This window comes from Eublepharis macularius, chromosome 9 (assembly GCF_028583425.1).
Source record: "Eublepharis macularius isolate TG4126 chromosome 9, MPM_Emac_v1.0, whole genome shotgun sequence".
Taxonomy (NCBI): domain Eukaryota; kingdom Metazoa; phylum Chordata; class Lepidosauria; order Squamata; family Eublepharidae; genus Eublepharis; species Eublepharis macularius.
In genome coordinates this window covers 92,018,281-92,036,124 of record NC_072798.1, presented here as the reverse complement: position 1 = coordinate 92,036,124, position 17,844 = coordinate 92,018,281, and the positions used below count along the sequence as shown (strand labels likewise).

Here is a 17,844-nt window from a genome sequence, read left to right as displayed (position 1 = left end):
AATTTAAGGGGAAGGTTTCTGTTAGATTGCAAAGAAAGGGTGAGGAGAGACTGAGAATATATTGTTGCTTCCAAAACTGAGGTCAGCCCAGTGTATTGTTGAATAGAATTTTTATTAAATGCCTTATGCAGGTGGAAAGTTATTCAAGTTATGTTCGAATTAAATCTTTATCTTGGCAAATGTTCCAGTCTTTCTGTTTCCTGTTAATGGCTCACTAGAAAACAGGCTATCAAAATTAGCTCTGGTTTTTCAGCTGGCAGAAGAGAATGCTTGACTGTATGTTTTAGAACCTATCTGAATTACAAGCCTGAGTCATTAGAGAGCTTCGTAACCAATCATTAAACATCCAACCACCCTACCCAGTTATATAGACTTGGGCAGCCTCTGCTAGAATTGCAAGAACGAGTGCAGGTTTGATTTCATACAGTTTGTAAGAGACATGGTTAGGGTGGTCTTGTTTAATATGTGAGTACATGTTGTTTCCCCAGTTAAGGGGGCTGTAGATCGTTTTTAATGGTTTAAGGCTCATAATTTGCTAAGTGATTTAAAGGTAAGTGCTGGAGTAAAAATATTACTCTTAAATGGACAGTTAAAAACATTCAGCCGCTAATGATATGGAAAATGCAGTATATAAATCTGAGTGTAATTATATATACGTAAACAGCTATGCATACTTGTGCTCTTGAATAATTGCATCCATCAGTCCAAAGAAGAGCCAGAAATAAACAGAGAGGATCTTCTTTACCTTTACACCAGTTTTGGCCTATGGTGTAGAACAGCATTTCCCGACCTGTAGGTCTCGGTACAAAAGTGGATCCCAGGTTTTTGCACTTGTGTGGATTTGTGCATACTCAGTTTTGTATGTGTGAGTGTGCCTGTGCCACCATACCCAGTACTCTCGGACTTGAGGATCTCCGTACCAAAAAAGATTAGGAACCACTAGGATAGAGTGCTCCCTAGTTTGGGGTGGTAGACCTGATTTGTATCATATTTTTTTCTCATGCTGCCTATCTTCTTAAAGTGTGAGTTATTCTGTAAACTAACAGAGTGATTACCGCTGAACAGCCGATTACTGCTGAGCTGTAGTTGGCTATGGCTACCCATACTGAAGTCTCCCTCTCACACATGAACATGTGTGAAGCTGCCTTGTACTGAATCAGCCTATTGGTCCATTAAAGCCTGTACTGACTCACAGCTGCTCTTCAGGGTCTAAAGAGGAGAGCTTTCACATCACCTACTGCCTGATCCTTTTAACTGGAGATTCCAGGAACTGAATCTTGGACGTTCTATATGCCAACCAGATGTTCTACCCCCGACCCGCTGCCCCTCTTTTGTCTAGCCAGCACAGTGCCCTCATCTCAAGAGAGACAGGGCGGAAGATGGGGAGGGAAGAATGAGATACCAAGCGGCAACCTGTTAGCAAAAGTTTTAGGCCTCTGTCTGTGTTTTAACTTTCTTCCAATAGTTGAGAGTCAGAGAAGAATTGATTTCATTGTTTATCTTTGTGTTTTCACTTTGGGCTCTATTTTATTTTATTTTTTGTTAAGTTCTGTTAGCTTTCCCTTTCCTATTGCTTTATTTGCCCTGCTGCTGTTGTTATTGATCAACATTCTTTGGTTCTCTTTGGTTGTACTCGGAGTCTGCAGGAGGTGGCTGTAGTAGTGGTAACTCCCATCTGCTTTGCCCTCTCCTCCTTGCCTAACTAATACAGATAGAGAGGGAGGTTTGACAGAGAGAAACATGCTTGTTAGAAGAACATGGTTAAGCAGCAGCTAGAGGAAAGTGTTACCAGCTGTTGCTCTCTGGAGCAGTGCCTATATCAACAACCAGCGGTAGACAGCCATGGGCATGTGTTCTGACAGCAGCCTGCCATATAATTTTGCTTGACACACATGAGCAGATCGTCAACCAACAGGGACACTGCGATGAGGAAATCAGAAAGAGATTGAGACTTGGAAGAGCAGCTGTGATGGAGCTAGGTAAGATCCTTAAAGATACAGATGTCTCTCTGGGAACCAAGATCAAGATAATCCAAACTCTGGTATTCCCCATTACTATGTATGGATATGAAAGTTGGACAGTGAAGAAAGCTGAGAGGAAGAAAATGGATTCATTTGAAATGTGGTGCTGGAGGAGAGTTTTGTGGGTACGATAGACAGCCAAAAAGCCAATCAAGTGGGTACTAGATCAAATCAAGCCTGACTTCTCCCTAGAAGCTAAAATGTCAAAACTGAGGCTATCGTACATTGATCACATTGTGAGAAGACAAGATTCTCTGGAAAAGTCAATAATGCTAGGAAAAGTAGAAGGCAATAAGAAAAGAGGAAGACCTAAAATGAGATGGCTTGACTCAATAAAAGAAGCCACGTCCTCCAGTTTGCAGGATCTGAGCAAGTCTGTTAATGATGGGATGTTTTGGAGGTCTTTCATTCATAGGGTCGCCCTAGGTTGGAGGCAACTTGACAGCACATAACACACACGTGAACAGATCTCTGCCCAAGCAGCCCAGGGCACTCGCAGGGCCAGGGGTGTGGGAGAAGGCAACAGGCCTGGCCTACGCCTGTCACCCCTCCCAGACCTGCACAAGGTGAATCCTCGAGATGGTTATGCAAAGCATGCCTCGCTGCCACCATTTGCTTGCCAGCGCTTGGCCCCAAAAGATCACCAGACCCTACACAACACGTTCCAGACTTCCTTTTCCATCAGTATTACCCCTCTACAAGAGTAAGCAGTTCTTTCATCTTTCCACCTACACGAACTTTCAGTTGTCACTGCTAAGTTAATCTATAGTGTTAGAAACATGTTTGGCACGCTACTGTGAATCTAAAGAATGGTCTCCCTTAGTGGGACGCCCACAATACCCTTCCTGTTTCTTTTCCCTTGCTCTCTAGTCAGTTTTAATCCTGCCCTTCCTGCACGGAGGTCTGGATGGCACACAGGGTTTCCCTTTTCCCTTTTATTATTGTAGTAACCCTGTGGGGTAGGTGAGGATGAGAGAGAACGACTGGCCGAAGGTCACCTAGCAAATTCCCAGAGCATACTGGAGATTTGTGTGACACTGGGCATTCCTGGGTTGGAGTCTACAGCCTATGGGCTGCTGCTGGCCTGCGGACTCTTCACCCGGCACTCTAGGGGGGCTGCTTAAAGGGCTTGCTTGGCGCTACCAGCTTAGCCTCCTAAGCAGGGCTGTGGCACCACCTCATGGCTTTTGGCCTGCACAGGAGCGGCTGGATTGGCTGGATCCTGCCTGTGCCCAAAGCTCTAAGAAACAATGCTGGAGCTCTGCTTAAACGGATAATGTGAGGCAGCCCTTGGTGTGGGAGGGAGGGAGGGAGGGAGGGGGAGACAGGCAGAGGGAAAAGGAAATAGCACTTATCCTGGACAGATTCTGGACCTCTGAGTGTACAAAGTCACACAGAGTGCACTCAATCAGTCAGCCAATCGATATTAAAACCAACCTAACTAGCGCATCAGAGAGATCAAAGGGGCCTGCGTGTTCCAGTTGTTATATTTTTGTTTTGTCATATTCATCCTGAGGAAGGTCTGGCCCACCAAATGGTTTCTGTATGCCCCCTGACCAAAACAAAAAATTGACACCTCACTCTGACCCCTGAGAAACACTACTTGTGTGCCTGAGACTTTGTGGGTGACTCTGGCTGCCCCACAGAAACCTCAAGGAGAGTTTAATGCAGAGGGACTTGGCAGAAGAAACCTTGCACACATCCCTTGTGGTGGGTTCCAGTGACCCAGGCTGTGGGCTTGTTGGACTTTGGAGACTATTAATGGGACTGAAGCCCACCAGGAGTCACGTGAGGTTGGATTGTGGCATCTCTAATTATTTATTTCCATCATTTATGCCATGCCTTCATCCCTGGTGGGGATCCAAACCACCTTACGTTGTTCTCCTCTCCTCTTCTCATTTTATCCTCACAATGACACCTGTGAGGTAGGTTTAGCTGAGTGTGTGTGCGTCTGTCCCAAGGTCACCCAGCAACCTTCCATAGCAGAGTCGGGATTCAAACCTGGCTCTTCCAGATCCTTATCTGACATTCTCTCCACTATCCAACACTGGCACAGAGGGAAACAGGCTAAAAGGAGTCGTATTTTTTTCCAGCCAGATCTCCACACATAACAAAGTACTCACAGCACATGCGGTTACATGCATAGATCTCTATATATTTATTACCTAAAAAGGCAGAGTTGGGGCTGGGGGAGGCTAAAATGGAATAGCAAAATATATAAGTAAAATTTTCAAATTGGAGCAGGTTTCAAAATACTTGGGAGCATGTACTCTAAAGCAAAAAAAAAAAAGACAGTGAATGGCTTCATCACAGGCAAGGTCGCAGAGCCAAGCTACAAGTGACTTTTTTCACGTGTAGAGCACTTGATCGTTTTCGCAAGTTTTCCTGGGAACTGAAGTCCCAGTGTCCTTCCCCTCTCTGTTAGAATCGCTGCCTGAAGAGCCAGAGAAAGCCAGCGGCAGCAGCAGCTTTTGTAAATCGTTCCTCCAGTCACAAGCCTGCTCTCAACGATCTTTGGGGGCGGGCAGCTGCAACTTTCTCCCTGGGCGTCCTGCTCGGCTTCACCGACACATCGGCTTTCTCCAGAGCAGCTCCCCGGGAGCAAGACACTGGGACTTCAGTTCCCAGGAAAACTTGCGAAAACGATCAAGTGCTCTACACGTGAAAAAAGTCACTTGTAGCTTGGCTCTCAGTCAGTCAACACAATGCAGCTTGGAATAAAGGGCTTTGAAGGTGAAGGTCTTGTACAAAGGGGTCTCCACTTACATTTTGCTTGAAATCACTTATCCTAAACTCTGGAGTATCCAACCCTCGTTCTCCATATGCACAGCCTAGCTCTGTTGTATAGCAATTTGCAATTTTATTCTGTGTAAACCTCTTAACAGCAGTAAGAGAACGACGCTGATTTATTTTCAGCTTGCATTTCGTCGGCGGAATAACAGGTTTGGGGCTTTCGTTTTGTCCTCACACTTCTTAAGTATTCTCAAGATTTTGATAGCATTGTTCAAAACTTCATTCCATCTTGGTCTCTCTGACATTTTCCCCTTGGTTGATTCACGACGGGTTCAATTAGAATGAGTTAAAGTAGTCTCAGTTCTCCCTACACCCAGTCTCTTCAGTCCACCACCACCATCCCGTTTCTTTAATTTATAGTGGCAAAACATTCCTCTGCGTAGCTGAATTTCATAATCGGGGACTCATCTTCATAATCCATTACATTTGCAGTTGCATCTCAAGTGTATCTTAATGCTGCTGTTTCTCTTCCTTGCTTGGCTCAGCTAAGTATATTCTTTTTCCTCTTTTGATATAGAATAGTTAATTAACTTTGGCATGCTCTTCTGGTTACTTGGGAGAATTGAGAGTGCAGCAAAGCACTTAGCATAGAATGGGGTGACCTCATAATTAGTCCGGCAAATTCAAGTTCCCTGTAAAAGCTGATTCATGCAGCACCCTATGAAATCATATTGATTTTTATCCTATCCTTTTTCTAAAGTGGTCAAATAAGTGCATGCGACTCTTTCCCCTCCCCCATTGTATCCCTAGTATCAGGGTCCATTGCAGGTTTTGGGGGGGGGGCAGCAGAGAGTACCTGTGTTCCCCTCCCCTGCCTACCTCCATTCCCCCAGCATGTACTCCTCTTCCTAGTCACCCACAAACATGCGCCTCTCACACAGTCCACCTGTGCATCCTTCTCAACCCTCTTGCTCCCTTGTAAGTCTACCCACCACCCGTGCTCCCAGCCATATGCATCACACACAGCCCCCCCGCCCCTGTGGTGTTGCACAGCATTTGTTTGTGTTTTTTTAAAATTTTATTGAAACTGTATAACACACAAAACATGACAAAACACAAAGTCAGAATTAGTAACAGATAACAATGAAGCAAACAACAACTTATTAAAATACAAGAAGTTATAACGAATTAATTACAGCTTATAAGGAGATTATTCTTAGAATATCTAACATAATGATAAACTCACATATTTGCATACTTATGAAAGAGTTTTAGGCCAGGTAAAGAACCGTTACTTTCAAGATATTCAAAGAATGGAAACCATTCCTCTATAAAATTTGTAGTTTTTGGAAAGAGTTCTACTTGATAAATTTTTCCATATAATTTTTCTGAGATAAAGTGATCCCAAATTTTTGTATACCAGATGTCAATTGTAGGGCTGGATTTCGATTTCCATAGAGTAGCTATCGCACTCTTAGCAGCAACTAGGAAGTGGAAGTGGCAAGAAGGCTTGCAAGCAAGCAGATGAGTGGAGGAAGAGCATGCTTGCAGGTGGCATCTATGGCACTGTGGCACAGAAGTCCTGGGCCCCAGCAGCTGCCCCACTTCACGGTATGCTGGCACCAGCCCTGCCTACTGTAGTAGGTAGGTTAGACTAATAGTAGCTATTAAAAGAGCAAGAGCGCGATGGCACCTTAAAGATCAACCAGATTTCCAGAGTATAAGCTTTCAAGTCAAGCTCACTTTGTCAGGTGCACATTGATGAAGGGAGCTTGGCTTTTGAAAGCTTATACCTTGCACATCTGGTTGGTTTTTAAGGTGCTACTGGACTCTTGCTCTTTCGGTTTATGTAGCCTGCTATTCCGGACCTATGTTTTTAACTTGTTTGAACTTTGTGTACACTGATAATCAATACCTATTTGGAATGTTAATGTTTTAATATTTTAATATTTTACTTTGTGACTTGACCTCTTTATTTCCCCCTGTCTGTTTGGGTTGAGTCTGTGGAGGCTTCCCCCGCTTCTCTTCTTTGTTGTTGGCTACTGGACTTGAGTCTTGCTCTTCTACTGCAAACCAACACGGCTGCCCACCTGAAACTAACTGTCACAAGGTTACTTAGTGAGCTCCCATGGTGGAGTGGAAATTTGAGCCAAGCTTTCTCAGGCCCTTGTTTGAAACTCTAACCTCTATATTACACTAGCTATCCTATGATCAGTCCAACAGCAGACTCTCCAATCTTCCCGAAACTTAGGAGTCTTTAGTGGACAGTCAGGAGCGGGTGCTCTGCAAATTTGGTAGAGTTTACTTGGAAAATGTCCCCGGCCAGCCTCCTGCTTAGTTTTTCCCAGAGGGTATCAGGGCCGGATAGATCTGAGATTCTCTAATCTTGCCGAACCAGATTAGAGACTCTTACTCAGATTTCAGGTATAACAATTTTTTTGTTGGTGTCCCTGGAACCTTGATCTTTATCAACCAAATTTAGGGAGGGTGTGCACACCCTTATTGGCAAGTTTAGGTAAATTTTCTCCAGTGTAATGATTTTATTTCTGGAGTAAGAGCAGTTTTTAGTCGCCATCTCCTCCCCTGGAGAAGTAGGAGTGTTTCTGTGATTCCTAGAAAGTACATCCAAGGAACTCTGTGGTAGCAGCTCCAAAGATGTCCTTTATCAGCTCTCACATATAACTTGTACACACTGTTTTTGGAGCTATTGTATCTCCTCCCCACCTGAAAATTGCCTTCCATGTTGCTCTGCCAATATGTCACTTTTTGTCTTTTGAGCCCCATTTTCAGGCTTCCCCCTTCATCTTTATGCCCCCTCCCCACTGGCGGTTTTGCTATTGTTCTGTTACTGTTTCCTCTATTTCTTTCCTTTGCTTACCGCGCATTGCATAGAAAACATGTAAACTATTTTAGCCAGATACTGGGCTATCTGCTCTGCAGGAGCGTATGTTGTCACAAACCTGTGTGTTCGACTGATGCAGGCAACTCATTCTGGCTGACCTGAGAGCATATTGTGCTTCAGTAGCAGCCGGGGGATGTGAATGGCCTTTTAAAAATTTAGTTACAGCTTAAGAAAAGAAGCAACAATCAAATTAAAAAGAAATCGATGCTCATATAACAATGCTTTCAGACCAGTTCTATGGGAGCATGGATCAAACAACATGCCGTTCTTCAAACATGCTGGATCAATATTTGCCTTTTATGTTTAGGTTAGAAAAGTGAGGGCAGGCTGGCAAACAAAAAAAATTGGCAGGAAAATAGAGATGAATAATCTCTTAGTGCCTTTGGCCTCTGAGCTGAGCTTCCAGAACCACTTAGAACTGTCCACTGTCGGGGGCCTGAGTTGATGGGCCGGCAGTGCGGCGTGTGTCCTCTTTAAACTGCATCCTCCTGCTTTGAGGGATCTCTCATCTGTCTCCCTAGTCAAATGTCTGTTTTGTTGAGCAATAGAATGGTGACGAGAGCTTTGAGCAGCAGCTGTGGACGTAACTAGTCGAAATATAGCACTTGCTGTCTTTGCCAAGTTTTAACAATGCCTTTATATACTTGGTCACACCTTATAATAGAGTGACTGCCCCCCCCCATGATAAAGAAAGCAAAACCAGGCCATCCATCAACAAGGTCCAGATTCTTGTGTGCAGAATAACAGGCCCTTTGCAAACTTATGGGTGGGGGGTGCCTGGCAGGGGTTTAATGTGTTCTGGAAGCACCAAGTTTTGAGCGCAGCTGAGTTTTGGTTAAAGGGGAAAAATGGAAGTGGAGGGAGAATCTGTTGAAGCCTTTGAGTCCTGATAGAATCCTAGCGGGGGAGATTTTGAAGATGGTGGGTAAGGGTGGGGGGGTCCAGATTGTTCGTCTTTCTTACAGGTAATCCCAGGTTCTCAGCTTGTACAGTTCAAACACAGACACTCCCTTGTAAAGGAGCACAGGGAAAATGGGCAGATACAGTGGAGTCTTTCCTTTTCCTGTCCCAAAATAAGTGGGAAGAGGGGTGGATAAACCACATCTCAAAAATAGTAGTATGAAGTCAAGAGGAGCCATTCTTGATGACGGAAGAACCTTTCCATGTGCTCTTCTGGATTAGAATCAAAACAGACACAGTTCTATCTTCCTTATAAATCAATAGTAAAGGTCTCTTTGATTTGTCAAAATTTTATTTTCTCTGAGACCTTAAAACAGCAAAATGTGTTGTGTAAAATTTCCTTTTAATTTCTGGGCCAGGGCATTTCTGGGCTAGTTGCAATTAAAACACCATTTAAATTAAAAGCATAGGGAAGCCTAAATAAGGTTATCCCTCCTGTAATTATATGCCAGTATACTCCTTAGGTACAGTGTGTCTGAGCCTCATATTAAATTAGAATAAATACTAGAAGATAATTCCTCAACAGAGAGTGAGTTGCTACCAGTAGTAACATCTTAAAAGCCCTTTCAAATGAAAACAAAAGTTAGAAAATTGGCTTTGAAGTCTGGTTTTTCAAAAAATTAAAAATGCCCATTGTATTGGAACTCCCATCTACTTGCAAAATTATGGTTAAGGGTGCAACCCAGCTTTGTTAATGTCCGTTTGAGGTTGACTGGGTCTTTTGGGATTTCTGTTTCAAGAAACTAAGAAGACATCATGATGATGATGATGATGATGATGATGATGATGATGATGATGATGATGATGATGATGATGATGATGATGATGATGATGATGATGATGATGATGATGATAACATTAATTTTAATTCCGTTGTGGACCTTGCTGTTGGTCTTTCTCAAGGCAACAAACTGATTTGTATTAATCTAATCCTGGTGGAGTAGTACTCCTTCTAGAACATTCTCTCCCCCACCACCACCCCCTTAAATTTGTTAGGAATTGGAAAAGGTATGCCTATTAGTGTGTATACACATCTTTCCCAATGCACTGTCACAGTGATTGGTTTTCAAAAGGATAGTAATCAGAAACATTTAACTAGATGATAGATAGGAAACTTTGGGCAAAACCCAGGGGGGGGGGAAATCTCTTGCTTAATGCGGCTATCCTCTTCAGCAGCTGTATAAAAACCAAATCGAAAAGAGTCCAGTAGCACCTTTAAGACTAACCAACTTTACTGCAGCATAAGCTTTTGAGAATCACAGTTCTCTTCGTCAGATGCGATCTGACGAAGAGAACTGTGATTCTCAAAAGCTTATGCTGCAGTAAAGTTGGTTAGTCTTAAAGGTGCTACTGGACTCTTTTCGATTTTGCTACTACAGACTAACACGGCTAACTCCTCTGGATGTATCAAAACAGGGCTTAGTGCAGTTGAGATCATAAGACATGACTTTCTCCTATGTAAGCAAAGGATCTATGATAGGTTCTTGTTAGATGTGTGAAAGTTCACAATATAGTTATGTGTGTAGGTAAATGCTTAAAAAGAGACAGTTCAAATAAAATAAATACTTAAAAATTAATGGAAAATGTTCACACTTGGAGCGTCCACAGTTTGAAGTACAGCCATCGAGGCGGCTGTTGTACTTGTAAATGGGTGCAAAGACAATAACCTCTCGAGTTACTCTTAATTGTTACTAGAGATTGCAAGGGGGGAGATGAAAGACTTGTCGCTATCTGTTGGAGCGTAAGCTATTGAGTATTTTATGTCAGTGCTTTATCAGCACCTTGAGTTGAATCCCAAAGACCTTAGAGAGCTAGTATAGAAGCTGGAGCCGTTTGGTAATATGCTTCTGATGAACTCTTCCCATAGGGAGACAAACTGCAGCACTGAATTTTACAAACTGCCATCTACAGGCGGAGTGCATTACAGTGGTCTAACCTTCAAATTACAAAGGCATAAATGAAAGTAACTTCTTCTACAGGTGACTTTATTGGCTGCAAACCATCACAAGTTCCTTATATTCTCCTTACTGGCTTTGACCAGATGCGTGAGAGAGGTTGGTTTCTTGTAACCAGGGGGAGGGGTGGGGGACTTTTCTATATTTGTAGGTGGAGTTCGGGTTATATGGAGTTCCCCATGTTGCATTTCAAATTGTTCCCATTCCCAAATTAGCTTGTTATTCCTGGGGACCAAGGCCTTGTTTGTTCACAACTATAACTACCAAAAGGGAATGAGGGTTCAGGAAAAACCCATCTCAGCGACCTATGTCAGTTGTCTTCAGGGCTTTTTTTCTGGGAAAAGAGTTGATGGAACTCAGTGGTGGAACTCAAGACCACACAGTGATGTCACTTTGGGTCAGCTGGAACAAGGGGGGAGTTTTTTTAAGTTTAAATTGTCCTCGGCGAAAATGGTCACATGGCTGGTTGCCCCACCCCCTGATCTCCAGACAGAGGGAAGTTTAGATTGCCCTTTGTGCCGCTCGGCAGCCAGTCTAAACTCCCCTCTGTCTGGAGATTAGGGGTCAGGGCCACCGGCCATGTGACCATTTTTAAGAGGTGCCGGAACTCCGTTCCACCGCGTTCCCGCTGAAAAAAAGCCCGGGTTGTCTTCATATTAAGAACCATGAAAACTTATCTGGGAGTCACCCCCATAGCTTTACACCTGATGAGATATTTTAGTAACTACAGATTGACAAGGCCTTTTCTACTTATGCATGGTACTTCTGCCAGTAGATTTCCAGTAACTCACACACCTCTTGCTGTTCCCAGGGATTCACTGTCCTCAGGAAGCAAACATTTCAGAGAAGCTGCTACCAAAGGTAGGGGAGGTGGGGGTGTTCCTTTCTGGGAGTGCTGCTGTGGCCATGTAGTTTAGGACCTAAAGGCAATGAAGTTTGCTTAAAATCCTGAGCTTTCCATTGTCGAGTGACTAAATATTCAGTTGAGGATTCTTCATTTGTACCTGTTTCAGCGTTAAAAGAAGACCTGTCAGTTTTCTCTTTTATGAGACTTCATCACCTTTATCCACTTCGGACCCTTTCCTTTTAAACTCGGTGACATGCACTATGTGATACATTATTTATAGGCTTCTCTATCTGCCTCAGCATCTGCACCTGAGCAGGATTTATTTATTTATTTATTGCCATTTGAGCATTCATTCTGCAACAAGTGAGCGAGCGCTAAAAAGATGCCTTCAATCAAGTTGGCTCATTGCTATTCCGATGGAGCGGCGGTGCTTCTTTTGCAGGACTATTAAAGCCTTGGCATTCATTCCCTCATGTGGATGTGATAACAGAATAAAGGAGCGTTACAGCTGGTTGCAGTCAAGGAGCAAGGCCATTGTAAAAAGCTCACATGAAAATCACTGATGAATGCCATTTCATTTGGAAGCAGATTTAGCCATTGGGAATATCTATATTTTCCCCTAGAGGGGAAGATCATTTGAAGCATGCCTAAGGGCTTATAAATTGCAGGATGCACATTTAAAAGGATGTGTAAATAATAATTTGTTACATTTGAAAACGTAATGCAACCAGATAGCTGTCCTTTTCTCCTGAATGCGAAATAAAATGCTGTTAATATTTGGCACAATTACTTTGAATAAAAATGGAGGGTACTTGCATTCTTAACTCATCATATGCCCTCTGACCCTTTCTGGTTACAGTATCACTGTATTTTTCCAAAGTAAAACCTCAATTTTGGCTTCATTCCAGGATCGTAGGACATTTTGCCAGAGTGCAGAAATTCTTTGAGAAGTTTAAAAGACCTGTCTTTGGCAAACACTATGAAAAGAGCTTCCCATCAATGTATTCCTTGGAATACATGTGGAAGTGTAAGGACATAACAATCTTATTAGGCTTTTAAGGTCATTTCATTCATGCACTCCATGCCTCTTGTATCACTCTGGTCATGAAGTCAAGAATATGAGGGTGGATCCAATCATCCTCCAAGGATCCTTTCTCCAACTGAAATGGCTCTTCCATAATTTCGAAAAGAAATCAGTATTTCTGTCTTCTAACACCTTTCTATGCTTCTATGTAATCTTGTGGAGTAACTTTATGATCAGGGGTCATTTCATAGAAAAAGCTGGAGGAACTTATTAGCATAACTTATTAGCATAACTCATTAGCATATGCCACGCCCCTTGGCATCACCGGAAGTGTTTCATTAGCATAACTGATTTACTTGTGCCACACCGCCTGGCATCACCTATCCTGTTTTGGACCCAATCCTGGCCATTCAGGGCCAAAATTGGGCCCAAAATGGCAAAAAGGGGCCCAAAATGGTCAGGATCAGGCCGTTGGTGAGTGGGAGAGTGATCTACCACCCATCAGAAGCCCGATCCGGGCCATTTTGGCCCCAATCCAGGCTGAAACGGACCCAAAATGGCCAAGAGTCAGGTGGGCGGGGCCACCTAACGTGACCTCTTTGGGGAACTTCCGGAACTGCATTCCAATGCGTTCCCCCTCGAAATGAGCCCTGATTATGATTATATTTAAAATATTTAAGCCTCTTCAACTTAGAACAGAAATTCTAAGTAGAACTTCCAGGGTTAAATGCTGTGACTTTTCTGAGGGCCAAGATGCTTATTTGAGTCATGAGCTGGATTCCATGGTGGCATTCTTGTTACTAGTCAAAGAGCTGCTTGTGAAACAATGCATATACTCCAGGGCTTTCCCAGTGCACCTCTTTACACAGAAACCCCTCCTGACGGTCATTGGACCTGTCCAGGATTCAGCCAGAAAGGAAAGCCACACACATACATTCACAATCCCAAGGACACACATGGAAGAAAACAGGGATGCACTTACCTGTAACTGTTGTTCATCAAGTTGGGACTGTGTAGGTGCAGGCCAGCCGCAGATAAAATTTCCAGAGCTTTCTTCTGGTGTTTTCCTAGAAAACTTCATATGACCAGGAAGAGGGGTGCTCTTCCTTCAGTTCTTTCCATGCCGTCACCAGAGACCCCCTCCCCCCGAAACTAAGATTCCAGGGAGTTCACAGCAGGGCAGGAGGGGGGGATGTGTGCACAGAACAACACTCAGTGAACAACAGTTACAGGTAAGTGGAACCCTGTTTTCATCTTCCTTGCTTCTGTGTAGTCCCACATAGGGAGAGTAACAAGCTCACTTACTGAAAGAGGTGGGTGTGAAGCTCTCAAACTAAGAGACCATGGAGGACCACCTTTCCAACAGTTGCTTAGCATCTCATTTGACAGTCATGCAGAGGTGCTCCTAAAGAAGTAGGGAGCTCTCTAAAAGTTTCCCAGCCAAAGTACAAGCTGGAATGCAGCAAGGAAAAAAGAGCTCTCTGGTGGGCAAAGTCGTGCTAGGTAAAGGACATTGAACAGACATGCACTCTGTCTAGGAAAGAAGAAAACAAATTTAGATATCCCTTGAGGTGTGAAACTGAAGACCAAATTCTGCTAAGGTGACACAGGTATATAAGAACACTGAACTACAATTGTGAAAGTGACAACACTGAACAATCTTAGTAAAATGTGGATTGACTAAGACTGAAAAGACAAAGGAAACTCTTTTTCAACTAGCAGAACAAAAAAGGGGGCTGCCCTGGAAAGGGTCGGTAACTATCAACACTAGCAGTCTGCTCCCCCAATAGCAGAGACTCTCTCTGCAGGAAGGGTAGAGATATATATGAATAAGATAGCCAAGCACAACTGTAAAGGCTACAATACACAAAATTAGATGATCTGGACTAAAATTGGTTTTTCCACTTGTCTTCCTAGACAAGTAAGGAGCACTCAAAATAGCACCCTTTTTCAGTCTCAGAGGGAATACTGAACTGAATAGTTCAATTAATGGGAGGAGAGGTGGCGTAGACCTTGGGTCTTCTGAGCACACAAAACAACAGAGACGCGGAAAAGAATTGTAGGAAACCAGTGAGTGGTGGACATGGCAGCAGACCGCTGAATATTTACTTTCTCTTGTAGAATAAATCACCAATGAGGAGAGACAAATGAATTCAAGTGTTTTCCCTCTGGACTGAAGAATTCAGTCTCTGTGTAAAGTCATAGCAACAGCCACTACTTTAAAAACACAACAAAATACTAAGTCCTAACATGGAGTAGGGAAGTCCAGTTCCAAATTAAAGGGACAGACTTGTCACATACACTACAGCTACAGGATGTGAAAGACACAGATATCTGAAGGTATAAGCTGAACTCACAACAGCTTGTATCAAATAAATGTTAGTCCTTAGAGAGTCACTGGGCCTTTATCTAATTATACGAAAAGGCAATCTGCCATTGGATATATTCAATGATTTCAGTTTTGTAACACTTTGGCCAATAACCTTTATTCTGCATGGTGGGGTTAAAATGTGTTTCATGCTCCCTGCAAAGGAGATGGAAAAAGGATAATAATGACCTGTTGATTAATTGCAGCAGGAGAATTCTTCCCACTTAGGCCAGCAGCTTATAGCATTTACACTCTACAGTCACTGAATTAGAGATGAAGTGCTATTTAATCTGCAGGCCATCAACAACAGTAACAATGACAACTGAAATGAAGTATAAATTTGCTGAAGGATTGCAATAGGGGCCCTGACAACAGCCAATTTAATGGAAGTTTGTGTGTCAAGGACTTCTTATCTTGAGGCACCCTTTCTGAGTCCCTAAAGTCCCCAGGTATTTTCTGAGTTAGACCTGGCAAACACCAACATTTTATTGAAAATACGAAAGTCATGGAAAGAAAGAATGAAGGAAAAAAGGAAAATAGAGGGAAAGACATGGAAAGGAAGAACTAAATGGAGGGAAATAAAATAAAATATATGGCCACGGCAATAAGACCTCTGGGAGCCACACAGCATGTCTAGAAGAGCCAAATGTGGCTCTCGAGCCACAGTTTGGCCACCCCTGCACTATATCAAACTGGCTCTTGTTAGAAATGGTGTCATATAGGAATGAACCCAGAGATACAATTGCAATAAGAACTCTCTCCTAGCAGTGGCAGTTGTAATGCTGTGAAGTCCGTTTCATGTTTCATGTTAGTCCCAGGATACTAGAATCTGGAGCAGTTCTAGTTCAGGCTTTACTCATGTCTGTGCAAAGCAGCTGAAGAACTGCTAGGGAAGGCCCGTGCGAGGCCTTGTGTTCTTTCCTCCATCCTCACTGCCTTCTACTTTTGCTGGCCAAATTCTAACTCTGCCTCCGGGTTGATCTACGTTTAACTGCTAATGCTTGCTCCCAAGTTAACCCCCTTTCTGTTCAAGTATAGAATTCCCTTTTTACCTAGAGGAGTGTTACATAACTGCTTCCTTAGAAAATATTTTGTGTTCCTGCTCTCAGAGGGTAGGGATTTTTGATGATGAGAAATTATTCAGAGCTGGAGGTATTCTATTAAATATTTAATAACCACAATGGTATTGTACTTTTTAAAAAATGTTGAAAGGATATTGTTAATAATTGATGCCTTTAAGATTCATATTGTGGATCTAAAACGTTATTACTTTAAAAGTTGCTGGAAATAATCTAAAAGTGCTGATAAGTTTCTGGCCCTTCTGAGGCTGGGTATTGACCCTCTTACTAGAAGCTACTTAAACCAAACAATTTCCACAGGAAAACCGGCTTTGGCGCAAATTATAAATGGATGCAACTTTTACCCTAATCCTCTAAATAAAAGCGTTTCTGCTTTTCATGATGGAGCGCTGTCCGTTCTTCACTCTTTTCCCTTCCTCCTCCCCCAGCGCCCCTTGACTAATTCTCAAGAGCAAAGTCTGAAATAATAGTTTCAATTTTGGTCGCAGAAGCAATCGGGGGTTTTTGCAAAGCAATGTGATATTTGTGATGTTAACCGTCTAAATGATTTTTATTGATGGTGGCAGATGCTTCTGTGATGATGTGCTCCGAGTCACGCCTAATATGTTCAGAATAAGTCTTCTGGAAGGCTGTACATCTGTCTTAAGATCTTTTGCTAAAACACTGCAATCAAGGTCATTGTTTATATTTGATTTTCGGCCTGCAGTTTTTATACGTTTTGAAGATGAGACTGGTTGTAACTTGGAGAGTTGCAGATGGAAAGTTGTAATAGGCAGCAGGTGTTAGGAAAGGCAATTATGCGTTAGGTGTTTTGCTCAATTTCCAAAACTGTCCAAGGCCATCCATTTGAAATACTTTGTTGCCTGTTTTTATCTGAGCCATGATGAATTCTTAAATCTAAAGGGAATATGCATTTTTCCTTTAATGAATTGAATACTTAAGTCTATTTGATTTAATTTAAAAGAGCCTTGGAAAACTGTATTGGACAGCAGTGTGAAAGAGGAAAATACCAAGAATAAATTCAGATCTTGGGCATGCTTTCCAATTTTCATCGTGTTTTCAAGAACCACCTTGAGACATGGTTTTTCTCTGAATTTTTGTAAAAGTTATTCCATTTCAGAGTTTTTTCTTTTTTTTTTCTTTTTTTTTTTTTGCAGAACGAATTTGCTAGAAGTTCGTTATCATCTGATTATATAAATATGAGGCACCCATATTCATCTAAGTGTGCACGGCTGAGGACTGTCTAGAAATGTTCTACGTGAACAAATATTTTTGTTATATTGACACACATTCATTTTAGACTTTAGAGGACTGAGTCGTTCTTTTGAGGTTGATTTTCTCCAGTTATTGGAAGCCTGATACTTCTCCTTAGATACAGCAGTAAGAAATTAAAGGAGATGTATTCCTTGATCAGATCTACTACTTTTCAAAGTCACACAAGTATCAGGAAAACAGACTCAATAATGGTATCCTTTAGTATGTTGGATGGAAATAAATGGGACTTAATTCCTTCTTGCTCTTTATTTTCTTCTGGAAGGGGTTATAATGGTATTTTAACAAAAGGAATATTTTTGTAATTTTGATGGCTGCGCTGTATGTTTTTCTAACTCTTGTTCTGTGTTCAGCCATGATTATTTTGTATCTCAACAGACTGTGACTTTGTGTATTTTAAAAAATTAAGAAAGAGAATTAAGCCTTTCCTGACAGTGCATACTACATAATTTCCTTACGGGCTTCTCTAAGAAATCATGGTAGACATTTAAGCCTGTCATCTCCTTGCATATTGGCAACCCGTATAGCTTCAGTGGTGGATCCAGACTAAACTGGCAATTTCTACCAATTCCTCTTTCCTGATGCAGAACCCCTCATGTTGTTCCTCAGGGTCCCCTGTCCCCCTGAAGCAGCATTTTGTGGTGATCAGTGGGCTGCAGTGGACAGAGGGAAGAAGACACCAT

At 42.5% G+C, this 17,844-nt stretch overlaps 1 protein-coding gene across 1 annotated transcript in view; it reads left to right on the top strand.

Annotated features, from left to right (window-relative positions):
* Nucleotides 1-17,844, top strand: part of TBC1D22A (TBC1 domain family member 22A) — a 159,411-nt gene that overhangs the window by 100,665 nt on the left and 40,902 nt on the right. The gene's annotated exons all lie outside the window — the stretch shown is intronic.